General features: G+C 36.9%; 1 long non-coding RNA gene across 2 annotated transcripts; it reads right to left on the minus strand.

Moving 5' to 3' along the window:
• Positions 1–1,090: 1,090 nt before the first annotated feature.
• On the minus strand, positions 1,091–10,367 carry LOC105946715. 2 transcript variants are annotated; one of them, XR_004221346.1, is made up of 5 exons: positions 10,318–10,367; positions 6,487–6,550; positions 5,457–5,600; positions 5,094–5,257; positions 1,091–1,799 (listed from the first exon to the last, which is right to left on the minus strand). It is a non-coding gene; the product is annotated as an uncharacterized LOC105946715 (long non-coding RNA). The 2 variants fall into 2 exon arrangements; XR_004221345.1 differs by lacking the exon at positions 10,318–10,367 and adding an exon at positions 9,679–9,708.
• Positions 10,368–11,513: the final 1,146 nt, after the last annotated feature.

Genomic DNA, 11,513 nt, shown 5'->3' on the forward strand with positions numbered 1-11,513 from the left:
TTTAAATATAAGAAAAGTTGGGGAGCAACGCAAGCATAAAAAAGTTCCTGGAAGTGACCAATAGGGACTGTGATTGGTTATTTGGTAGCCCAATATATAGATATTACATAACAAATAGCTGGTATATATTTAAGCTAAATATGTTAATTAAAAATTGCTTAAATTAATATTAACAGTCATCCTTACCTACATGTTGGATGACTGATAAAAGGTTGTTGTTAATAGGTGCATACTGTAAAATAACAATAAATCTTGTAATACAGTTTTAAGATACAAAATATAGCTTATGTATGAAAAGCTATAACTCATTTATTTATAATGGGTCTATTTTTTTTAATGATCCCATAGCGTACCACTCACCATCGGTAATGTCAGACCACTAAATCAGTCGATTAGTCCATTCTACGTACAATGCAAGAAGGTTGATTGAAGAGAGACATGAACTTTGTTTTGGCTACTGAGATCATTGAATTCATCGATCCCCCTTTTGTATCTTTAAGATGTTTTCTCCCTGGTTCCATGTCATAGTTAGCTTGACATCTCTTTTTTTACATAATCTGCAGTCCCCTTACACATCCAATTTATGTACACTTCCAACCTCAGTCTGTAAAATCAGGAAAATGTAAAATGGGGCAAATTAACAGGTGCAAAGTGTATTCCAGGTCATGTATTCTACCGCATGAAACATGATGTAGGCTTGCAAAACTAAACCAATATTTGTTCCCTGATGAATGCTTCTCATGCATTAATAAAACTGGAACAAGCTTTGCATATGTCATTTTAGGTGGTAATCTCTGTCTGCCAGACCAGGTTACTGTATACTGGGGATAAATAGTAGATTATTACAAACTTTACACTGGTATTTGGGTAGATCACACTGGAATTTGAACTGCCAGTCTTTAAAATACTAACTTCAGTGTTGAATATGGACTCAAAAAAGCTGTGGAGAAAGTAAATGAAAGCCTGCAGTGGACCAATATAATTAGAGACCATTGGTTCATATGTATTAGTTTTTCTATGTCTCATTGTGAAATGATTAATATTGCGAAGTGGAAAGTCTGTGCATATAAGTTACATAACTCTTGCGGGAAGTACTTTGGTTTTATTTTGATTTCCAAAGTGCATTTTCCTGATGTAAGATTCATAACCCAGAGACCAAAAGCAGAACATTCGAACTATTATAGATGACAGTAAACCTTTAAAAAAAATAAAAGCCAAAGAACCCAAAAATTAAGAGTAATAAAACTTGGATAGACATGTATGAAATTCTTTATATGTGCGACAGCAACAACTGTTAATTCTTTTACTATAAATATTGCAGTTTATGGCAGTTTTATGGTCTTCTCTTGCAAAACAGGTCCCATCAAATCCAATTAAATATATATATATAGTATATGTTTATACTATTTTTGATGCATAGATATTAAACGACACCCTCTCAACAGTCATATAAACTTAGCATAGTCTCCCTTATATTTGCCATGTACTGAAAGCCTTAATTTTTAAAAAAAAATCTAGAATTCAGAATATTTGCCTGTGCATACCACATAATGAAGCTAATATATGTATATGTATATATGTGACCAGTTGAACTGTTTATGTTGAATTCTGTCTTCATTTTAGCATTTGATTGGCACAATTTTAACACATCACTTCACTGTATTAATCTCATTCATCTTCAGTGTACCTGCCCGGAAATAAAGATGGCACCAATTACTAATCAAGGCCAGTGGCACCAGCTTCTGAGCAGGGCACCATGTTTCATCTGTCAGGTGGCATCCATCCTGAATTGTCTTCTCCTGCAATAAAGAAAATGAAATTAGACTAATAAGAACCTCATCCGTGTCTTGATTAAAGGCCTAGATTTTCTCTAGGCATTGCCCGCACACGTTCTGACTTGTGAGATACTCAGTGTTCTTGTAATGTCATTCGGCCAGAGTGCGGCTGTCTCCTTAGGTCATTGTTCTTCAGATTCACTTGTTTTACACTGAGTATAGGCTAGAAAATCCAGACTTCCTTTGGGGTGTTAATTAAGAGGAGCATCCAAAATTAATCAGCAAATTCACTAGGGCGAAGGGGAGCTGTCTGAAGACCTTCTTATAAAAATGTGCTTCAAGTATGGAGAAAAGGCCCTCGGCTATGGTGGGACAAAACAAGTGCACAGACGGCTGCATGACACAAAAATTCATATACAAATACATTTTTACATTTATTTTTCTGTCAGCTTGTCATCTTTAATTATGAAGGTTGATTCGCTATTTGGCAGATTTGGAAATTGTAAACGCTTGGCCATTTGAAATTCATCATATGCTCAATGTCTCCAAAAAGAATGACACAAGGGTGCAGATGGGGAGAAAATGATAACCCTCAATCAAACCAAAGAAACAGTTATCTACAGATGTATTTAACTATGCTAAAACAGAACTTATAGTTATGACAAAAGTAGAATTAATGTTTTCTCGAAAACAAACCAATGGGTGCAGTTAAACATTTCCTTGGGCAAATGTTATTTATTTAAGGTTTTCTCTTTTTCTGCGTTTACTTATGCTATTTATGGTGCCAGGCTATGGTGTGAATAATTTGCATATACCTCCAGGCTAATAGTGACCTCTATGTGGAAACAGCAACCATTCTGCTTTGCATAGCAAAATAAACAGTCCCTACAGTACGTTATCCATTGTTTAAGCCATACAGTAAAAAGACTATGTACAGGATAAATCAAAGATATATTCCAAAAGGTTAGTGAATTTGTGCAAAGGCTAATAACATTAAAAGAAAAAAATCTAATCTGTTCTTAATTTCAGTAGATGTGATGAGTCTAGGTTAAGGGAGAAAAATCAGCACCCCTTGTTTTTTTTAAATCTCTTGGTGCAGAATTTGGAGAGACTGGGGGGGTACCTTGCATTCAATGTAATATATTAAAAGCAGTTTGTGCAGTGATGGCAGTTTAAGAACAGCTGGTTATAAAGCAGGTTATAGTTTCAGAATACTCCCAAATTTTATTATTTAAGAAGAATAAACATTTGGAAATGTATTTTAAATGTCCATGTATTTCAGCCACAGATGGCAATTTTTGCATTTGTGCACCCAGAGATCTTCCCTCAGTTTCACAGCACTTTATATTTATGTAACCTCTTTCATAATGCATCAGAAACTGCTGTCTCCAAACTTTGATACCTTTTCTCTTGGCCTTTGCCAATGTGGATCACCCTCTATTTTTACAAACACTCTAACCTTTTTCTTTCGGCACAATCTTTGATTTTTATCTTTTTCTGCACCTCTTTCCTTCCTTTTATTTACTGCAGTACTCAGAATTGGGATTTCCCTTCACTGGTTTTAATAGTAATAGATAGCACACCCAAGTGACTGATGGTTTCAAGCAGAAAAAGAGTAGATCTCTAGACAAGTAAAAGCCACCAAGTTAGTGAAACTCAAGGGAGTATTAGCAACAGAGAAATTACTGTGAATACTTTTTTAATATAAGGTATTATTGATGTGCAGCTAAACACCCTGTACTTATTTAATAAATGAGATTATAAAAAGGATATTATATTGATTCTTAATTAATTTGCATTTTTTGGAAACACTGGAATGGGAGGACATGGAGCTGTATATGGAGATGGGTATTCTAAAACAGGTTTAAAAACAGGTCTTTTGGAGCAGAATCAGTACAACCACTTTTGTCAGCCACCAAAGTAAAGCTTTTATAGAATTTTAAAATCATTCTAGCTCTTAGTTTTACCACTGGACTTTTGTGCACATGTGTGGATGCAGTAATGGCTTTATTGCATTTCCACTTATATTGCATTGTAGTTAATATTACTTAAGATGCCAGTTCTCTGATGAATAAAATGATATCAATTCTGTACATAAGCCCTTGGTCTAATGCCGTTGCAGATAGAGTGTTGGCTATGCCAATGGTTACTTGAGGTAAGTTACTTAAAAGTTGAATTCTTAATAGCTGAAGTCTTAATATGTTCATTGACTTTATATTATAATCAACAATTTGAATAATGAATTTTCAATCAAACCCATGGGGACATGTTTACTGTCAATCCAATATTGTCTTTGCAGTTAACAATGTCAGAAAGCCTAAGAGATCTTAACCTCACTGTCGTTTTTTGGCATTGATTGTTTTTTTAATTCTTCAATAAAAAAAATGTTTTTTCAAAAAATAAAAACCCTACCATGTTTTAAGATCATACTTGCATTTTCTGTTGTGATCTTCTGTTGATAGAAAATATCCTGTTAGTATCCATCTTAGAAAATGTAACTATCTGGGATATCTTGAAAAATTATTTGAGACAGCCAGTGCATCATCTTCAGTTCTTTAATGAGTTAGGTCCTTATTTCATTTAAATGAAAAATCATCTATCAATCAATCTAATAAATGCAAGTTGCATGGCTGCACTGACTGCAGACTGATAGCATTTTATTTAAAATACAATCATTGCTAGTGATGAGCGAATCTGTCCCGCCAAAAAATACATGAATCTTCGAAAAAATTTGCGAAACATCTTAAAATTTGCATAACACCGAAAATGACGTGTGTAAAAAAAAATTGTCTGGTGAACGCCGAGTCCATGCCTGCCACAAAGTTTCATTCATCATTAACCATGGCAACCCATCAAGATGATGTTTATGATGTGTGCATTATTTTGTGCATGATCTGGTAAACCTGAAGAGTATATGTAAATATAGGTCCAAATAGTGTTGATGCCAACAGCTTTGGATTATTGCTTTGTCTTTTTATGTGATTATCATTTATTAGGGTCCCCTACTTAAGATAAAAGTTCAGTCAATATAACTGCCAACATAATTTGACTAACCAGTTCCACCACTTTTATATATTACATTACGCAAGTTATTTTGCACGTCCCTTAGTGCCTGGGGGAATGACTGTGCTGTATATCTTGTGCCACATAAAAAATCTGGTGCTGGGGGGCGTGGCTGAACGCCAACTAAGATGGACGCTTAGCTCAGGAGCTGCGACACAGCTCGATCCAATCGTGAGGAAATAACCTACTAAACATGGGGAAACACAGTAAAAACAGAGATCCCCAAAGGGAAGAACCAAAGGGGAACAGACTTACCGAATCACAGAAGTTTCTGAAAAAGTTTCTAACACCAGCGGAGCAAGACAGCGACGCACACGAGGGTAGCTCAGAGACAGGCAAACCGGATGGCACAGACGCAGACTCTGAATGTGAATCCATTAATACAGATCAAGGTACTCTTTCATATCTTAAAACTCTGCCTACAAAACAAGATTTCCTTGATTTAGCGACGCAAATTAAAACGACGCTAAAGGAGGAAGTGGGAGACCTAAAGGCCGAGATCACTGCCCTGCATTCCAAGACAGCAGACATAGAACACAGAGCCGAGTCAGTGGAAAACACTTTAGAATCTTTATTAACGGTTACAGAATCACAAAGCAGGGCAATACAACTACTCACCCGCAGAGTTGAGGACCTTGATAATAGAGGGCGACGATGCAATTTAAGAGTGAGAGGCCTTCCTGAGTCGATAAACCAGCCGATTCTGAAACAAACAGTCGAGCAATATTCAATGATATACTAGGCCAACAGCCTGCTAACGATCTGCAAATTGAGAGAATACATAGGGCATTAAGGCCACGAGGTCTCCCCACTGAAAAACCAAGAGACATTATATGCTGCTTATTAAGCTATACAAAGAAGGAAGAGATACTAACTAAAGCACGCCAACTGAAAGTAGTTAAACATGGAAACACAGAAATTGCTATCTTACAAGACCTGTCCTGGTTTACCCTCCAACAAAGGAAACTACTGAAGCCACTGACAGATATGCTTAAAGAGAGACAAATCCTATTTCGCTGGGGCTACCCATTCTCCATCCAAGCGACAATAGAAGGGAAAACACATACCCTAACAACCCCAGAAGACATACACCCATTCCTTCAAGCATGCAAAGCAGAAAATCTGGATTTGATAGAATGGGTCAAATTTGTGCAGCTTCCCAAACCCACTTCCCTACAACACAAAGAACCATGGATGGAAGTAACTACGCCTAAATCCAAAAGGAGAAAGATGAAACTAACACCAGAAAAGCTACCTCCCCAGGACAAAACTAAGGATACAGGATGAAAAATGATGTGCTATGTAACAAGGGAAACACACCCTCACGAAATTAAAAACTTAAGTTTAATAAGTACCTGCTGAGCTGAAGCCTAATCTGGTATGGCACACCCACCCCCCCGATATATGGGCAAGACAAATGATTTGTCAAGGAGAAACTGCCTTAGAGCACAAAGCCCAACTTCTGAAAGGTTACATAATATGTTTTTATTAACAATGCTATGGTTTAAACTAATGAATCAGTTTATTGTTATTTGTTTTATACAAGTTGAATTTTGCTATGAATACTGTCTTATCAAGGTAAAACTATACTGTCTGAAATACAATAAGTGCAATGGTAAATGTCATAGATGTGAACAAATATACTTACCACAATTTAGTAATGGATAACACTGTTAAAGTAATTTCTTTAAATGTAAACGGTCTCAATATTCCTGAGAAAAGAAGGCAAATAGTAAATATAATGAGGAAAGGAAAGGGTGATATTATTTTATTACAAGAAACACATTTCAAAAATACTCCACAACCAATGCATAAGCTAGGCACCTTTTAACAATGGTATTATAGTAATAACCCAGATCAAAAAACTAAAGGGGTAGCAATAGCAATACGCAAGAACCTAAACTTCCAACTGGAAAATACCCTAAGTGATCCCAATGGTAGATACCTATTCATTAAAGGTCAGCTATACCACACACCCTGTACTATAGGTTGTGTTTATTTCCCAAATAAAAATCAGATTCCCTTCTTGAACAAACTCAAGGAAAAAATTACAGATTTTGCAAATGGGTTATGCATCATAGGGGGTGATCTAAACTTCCCTTTAGACCCACAAAATGACACCTCCAAAGGAAGCTCCGTACTCCCACTTTCTAAATTAAAAACAGCTTCCAAATCCTTGCAGTCCTTACGACTGATTGACACATGGAGATTTCATAATCCAACCACAAAACAATATACACACTATTCAAGCACACAAAACAGTTATGCCCGAATAGACTATGTATTTATTTCACAACATCACCTACACTGGCTAAAAGAAGCCAGTATAGACAATATACTATGGTCCGACCATGCAGCCGTACAAATAAAGCTAAATATCCCCAACAAAACCCCCTCCACCTGGCAATGGAGACTTAATGAAAGCTTACTAGAAGACTTAGACTGCCGCAAAGAAATTATAGATACAATTAAAGATTATAAACAAAACACACAAACAGATGAAACTTCTCATCTTACAAAATGGCAAGCATTAAAATGCGTCTTAAGGGGTATTTTGATCAAACACGGCACACAAACAAAAAAAGACAACCCAGCTAATTAGAGAAATAGGGAAGTTGGAAATTCAGCACCAACAAAACCTATCACTAGACACCTATAGACTGCTGACGGAAAAAAGGAGAGAATTAAAACAATTATCCAATAGTGCTACCAAATATGCAATGACCAGACTTAGGCAAAAATACTATGAATACGGGAATAAAACGGGTAAACTGTTAGCTAGAGCACTAAGGCAGAAACAACAAGATACATATATACACAAAGTGAAAAATGAAGAAGGCATTATGCAATTACTACCAAATAGAATTGCAGAAGCCTTCAGACACTACTACAAAAACCTTTACAATATTCCCCAACATCCTAACCAAATAAAACTAGAACATAAGATACAAACTTATCTTACTGAAAATGCATTACCAAGAATAGAGAAACATATATTACAAGAACTGGAATCCCCCATCCAACTCCACGAAGTCATAGAAGTAATTAAAAACTTAAAACTCCAGAAGGCACCAGGCCCAGATGGATACTCTGGTAAGTTTTATAAAAACTTATCGGATTATTTAGCCCCTATGCTGACAAACTGTTTTAACGAGATTGGGCCCGAAAAACCTCTGAACGAGGAATTCTTGCTAGCATACATTTCAGTCATACCCAAACCCGGGAAGGACCTTACCAATTGTAGCAGTTACAGACCCATCTCTTTATTGAATCTGGACCTTAAAATATACACAATGATCTTAGCAACTAGACTCAACCCCATCTTACCAGAATGGATACACAGGGATCAAACAGGTTTTGTCCGAGGCAGGGAGGGTAAAGAGAACACAATGAAGATAATAAACATGATGTGCTGGGCGAAAGAACATCGAACGCACTCTCTGCTTCTTTCAACGGATGCAGAGAAGGCGTTCGATAGAGTTCATTGGACTTTCCTAAAAAAAGTACTTGAAAACTCAGGAATGGGTACAATGTTCATAAATAAAATTATGGCACTCTATACAACACCACTGGCTCAAATTAAAATTAATGGTATACTCTCAGAACCATTTACAATACGAAATGGTACCAGACAAGGGTGCCCACTCTCACCACTCCTTTATGTCCTTTGTATGGAACATTTACTGATTGCATTAAGGCAAAACCCAGATATAACCGCTCAAAATAGCAGCATTTGCTGATGACCTACTCCTTTTCTTAACGAAACCACTCATCTCCCTACCAATAGCAATGAAGGAACTCAAAAATTATGGAGACTTATCAAACTATAAAATCAATATGACTAAATCGGAGGCACTTCCAGTAGTGCTCCCAGGGAAACTACTTACTCAACTAAAAAACAACTTCAAATTTCATTGGCAAACAGAGATAATACAATACCTAGGAGTACACATACCGACAGATCTACACAAAATCTATGAACACAACCACAAACCATTGCTATCCAACTTATCCACCCAACTACAAAGCTGGAACCACAACCATTTCACCTGGACGGGACGGATTAGCATCATCAAAATGTCAATACTCCCTAAATTGCTATACCTATTCCAAACACTACCAATCACTTTGCCCAAATCTTTTTTTCACCAAACGGAACACATGGTGTCACAATTCATATGGACAAAGAAAAAAGCGCGACTCAAAAAAACCATCCTATATAAACCAAAAGAGAAAGGAGGCCTAGGGTTACCAGATTTCTTTTCCTACTACCAAGCAAGTATTGTGTCTAAATTAGTGGAACATACCTATACAGCCAACGACAAACAATGGATAAAAATAGAAAACCAATGGGCAGGCCATCCATTAGCAAATGTAGTCTGGAACAAAGAGAAAAAGAAGGAACTACACATAGGCCAAAACTCACAAATTCAAGCGCTAACAGAAACATGGAAAAATCTTAATAAGGAATATAATCTTATCCCATTCCCATCTCCACTTATACCACTGGGAGACAATTTAGACTTTCCACCAGGAATCATGGACAAAGGCATGAACAATGCGTTTGGAATACAAAATTTACAGTTACAACATGTCCTAGCAACAGCCACAGAACCACCAGCAATAATGATCAACAAAGACACCTGGACTAAGAAGGATTCATGGAGATATTTACAAATAAAGAACTTTCTTAAAGAACTACATAACCTACAGCAACCTCTTAGACCCCTAACGGACCTTGAACGCCTGTGCAATAGGAACACCAGTCCTAAACATCTAATCTCAACTGTTTATAAAATTATTATCCAAAGTAAATATGCCAACTTCTGCCTCACTTTACCCGCACATGGGCACAGGAACTCCAGATCGACCTAGTGGAAGAAGAGTGGGAAAGAATCTTCAGAACTGTAGCGAAATGTTCCATAAGTAACAAATTCCAAGAAAATTCATACAAGATCTTATCATACTTTACAAAATGCGTTTGATACAGAATGATAAATGTTGGAGATGTAATGGTGAGAGTGGGACAATCTCCCACATCTGGTACACATGTCCAAAGGTGAAAACCTTCTGGGAACAGATTGAACAAATAAGTAGTGAGATCCTGGGTTGCCAGATAAGGTTTTCCCCCCAAATGATATTGCTACTACATACAGATAAAGCCAAAAAAATATTTAAAAAGAGTTTATTGATGCAATTGATATTAGCTGCTAAAATCCTAATTCCCAGGAAGTGGAGAAACGATGACCCTCCCACTGTAGAAGAATGGTTATCGAGTGTAAACGAAATTTATCTTATGGAGGAAATCACATCCTCCTTATCACCCACGCCACAAAAATTTATTGAAACCTGGCAACCATGGGTCTCATACTTAAACATTCATGACATATTGTGAAATATGCATTTACCGAATAAGACAAAGCAAAATAATAGTAGATAGTACTAATACAGAATTATCTCATAGCACTAAGTTACTTACCTTGTTGAAATTTATATGTCCTACTGTATACAAATCTTGCAGAATAGACCTAAATGAAGAAATGTACAATATAAAAGTATTTAAGACCACAAGGAAATGTATAAAACAAGTTGTTTGTTTTTGTGCATTAATAAAGATTTGAATACAAAAAAAAAATAAAAATCTGGTGCTAGGTCACAGTGCCGGATCCAGGGACACAGGCCAGCCCTGTTCTTACTACCTGCAAAAAAAATGGCTTTTTGTGGACATTTTTTGCACTTTGCACACAGCCTTCTTTCCTTCCTTCCTTCCTGTAAATGACCCCTATAGTTTATCTTGTGAAACCACAGGACAATAATAAAACAACAAAACATGTATTTTCTAGTCATCAAATAAATCTAGGATGTGTTGGTCACTTATTGGAATGTTTGGAAGGATGATTCTGGGTAATTATTGATTAGGGTATTTAGGCTGCCTTTAAGTTACAAAGTTTCAGTTAAACATGCAGACAGAATCAGAATTGTATAGCTCTGTGCCCAATGTTGCAAGTGGTTAGAATTGTCTTGATGGGGCTGGTAAGCCTACATACTCTCTCACCATATGGTAACTAAAAATCTAATTTTTATGAAGAAACCCTTTAAGTGGCGCAGAATGTAAAAGCTATGTTCTGTAGATACAATGCCCTTAGTGCCACATAGCAGATTTTGTGTGCTAGGGTACTTTCAGGAAGGGGAGAGGAGGCGTGGCTTTTAAAGCCACACCCATTTTCTGTTTGTTCCAACAACCCTAGGCAATGAACAGAACAGGGGTTGAGCAGACCCTTGGGCATGATTGCCCAGGGGCTCCAAGGTAGCAGCAGACGCATGAAAACAATGTGCTAAATCAAGCAGTTAGATTAAAAGAGTTGGGGAGCAACACAAGCATGAACAATGTTCCTGGGGGAACAAGCACTGTGATTGGCTTCTTGACAGCCCCTATGTAGACTGGCAGCCTATAAGGAGCTCTGTTTGGCAGTAAATATGGTTTTTAACTAGAAGTTTACATTCAAACCAAGAATTAAAAAATAAACACGTGCTTTGAGACCACTGGGCACAGCATCCAAGGGGTGAGCAACATGTTGCTCCTGAGCCACTGGTTGGGGACCACTGTCCTGTACTGATGCTCCTGTTAGCAGACTAACTGACTAACTGGTATTTTTCTGAAAGCTAATTTTCCGC

This window comes from Xenopus tropicalis, chromosome 2 (assembly GCF_000004195.4).
Source record: "Xenopus tropicalis strain Nigerian chromosome 2, UCB_Xtro_10.0, whole genome shotgun sequence".
Classification (NCBI taxonomy): domain Eukaryota; kingdom Metazoa; phylum Chordata; class Amphibia; order Anura; family Pipidae; genus Xenopus; species Xenopus tropicalis.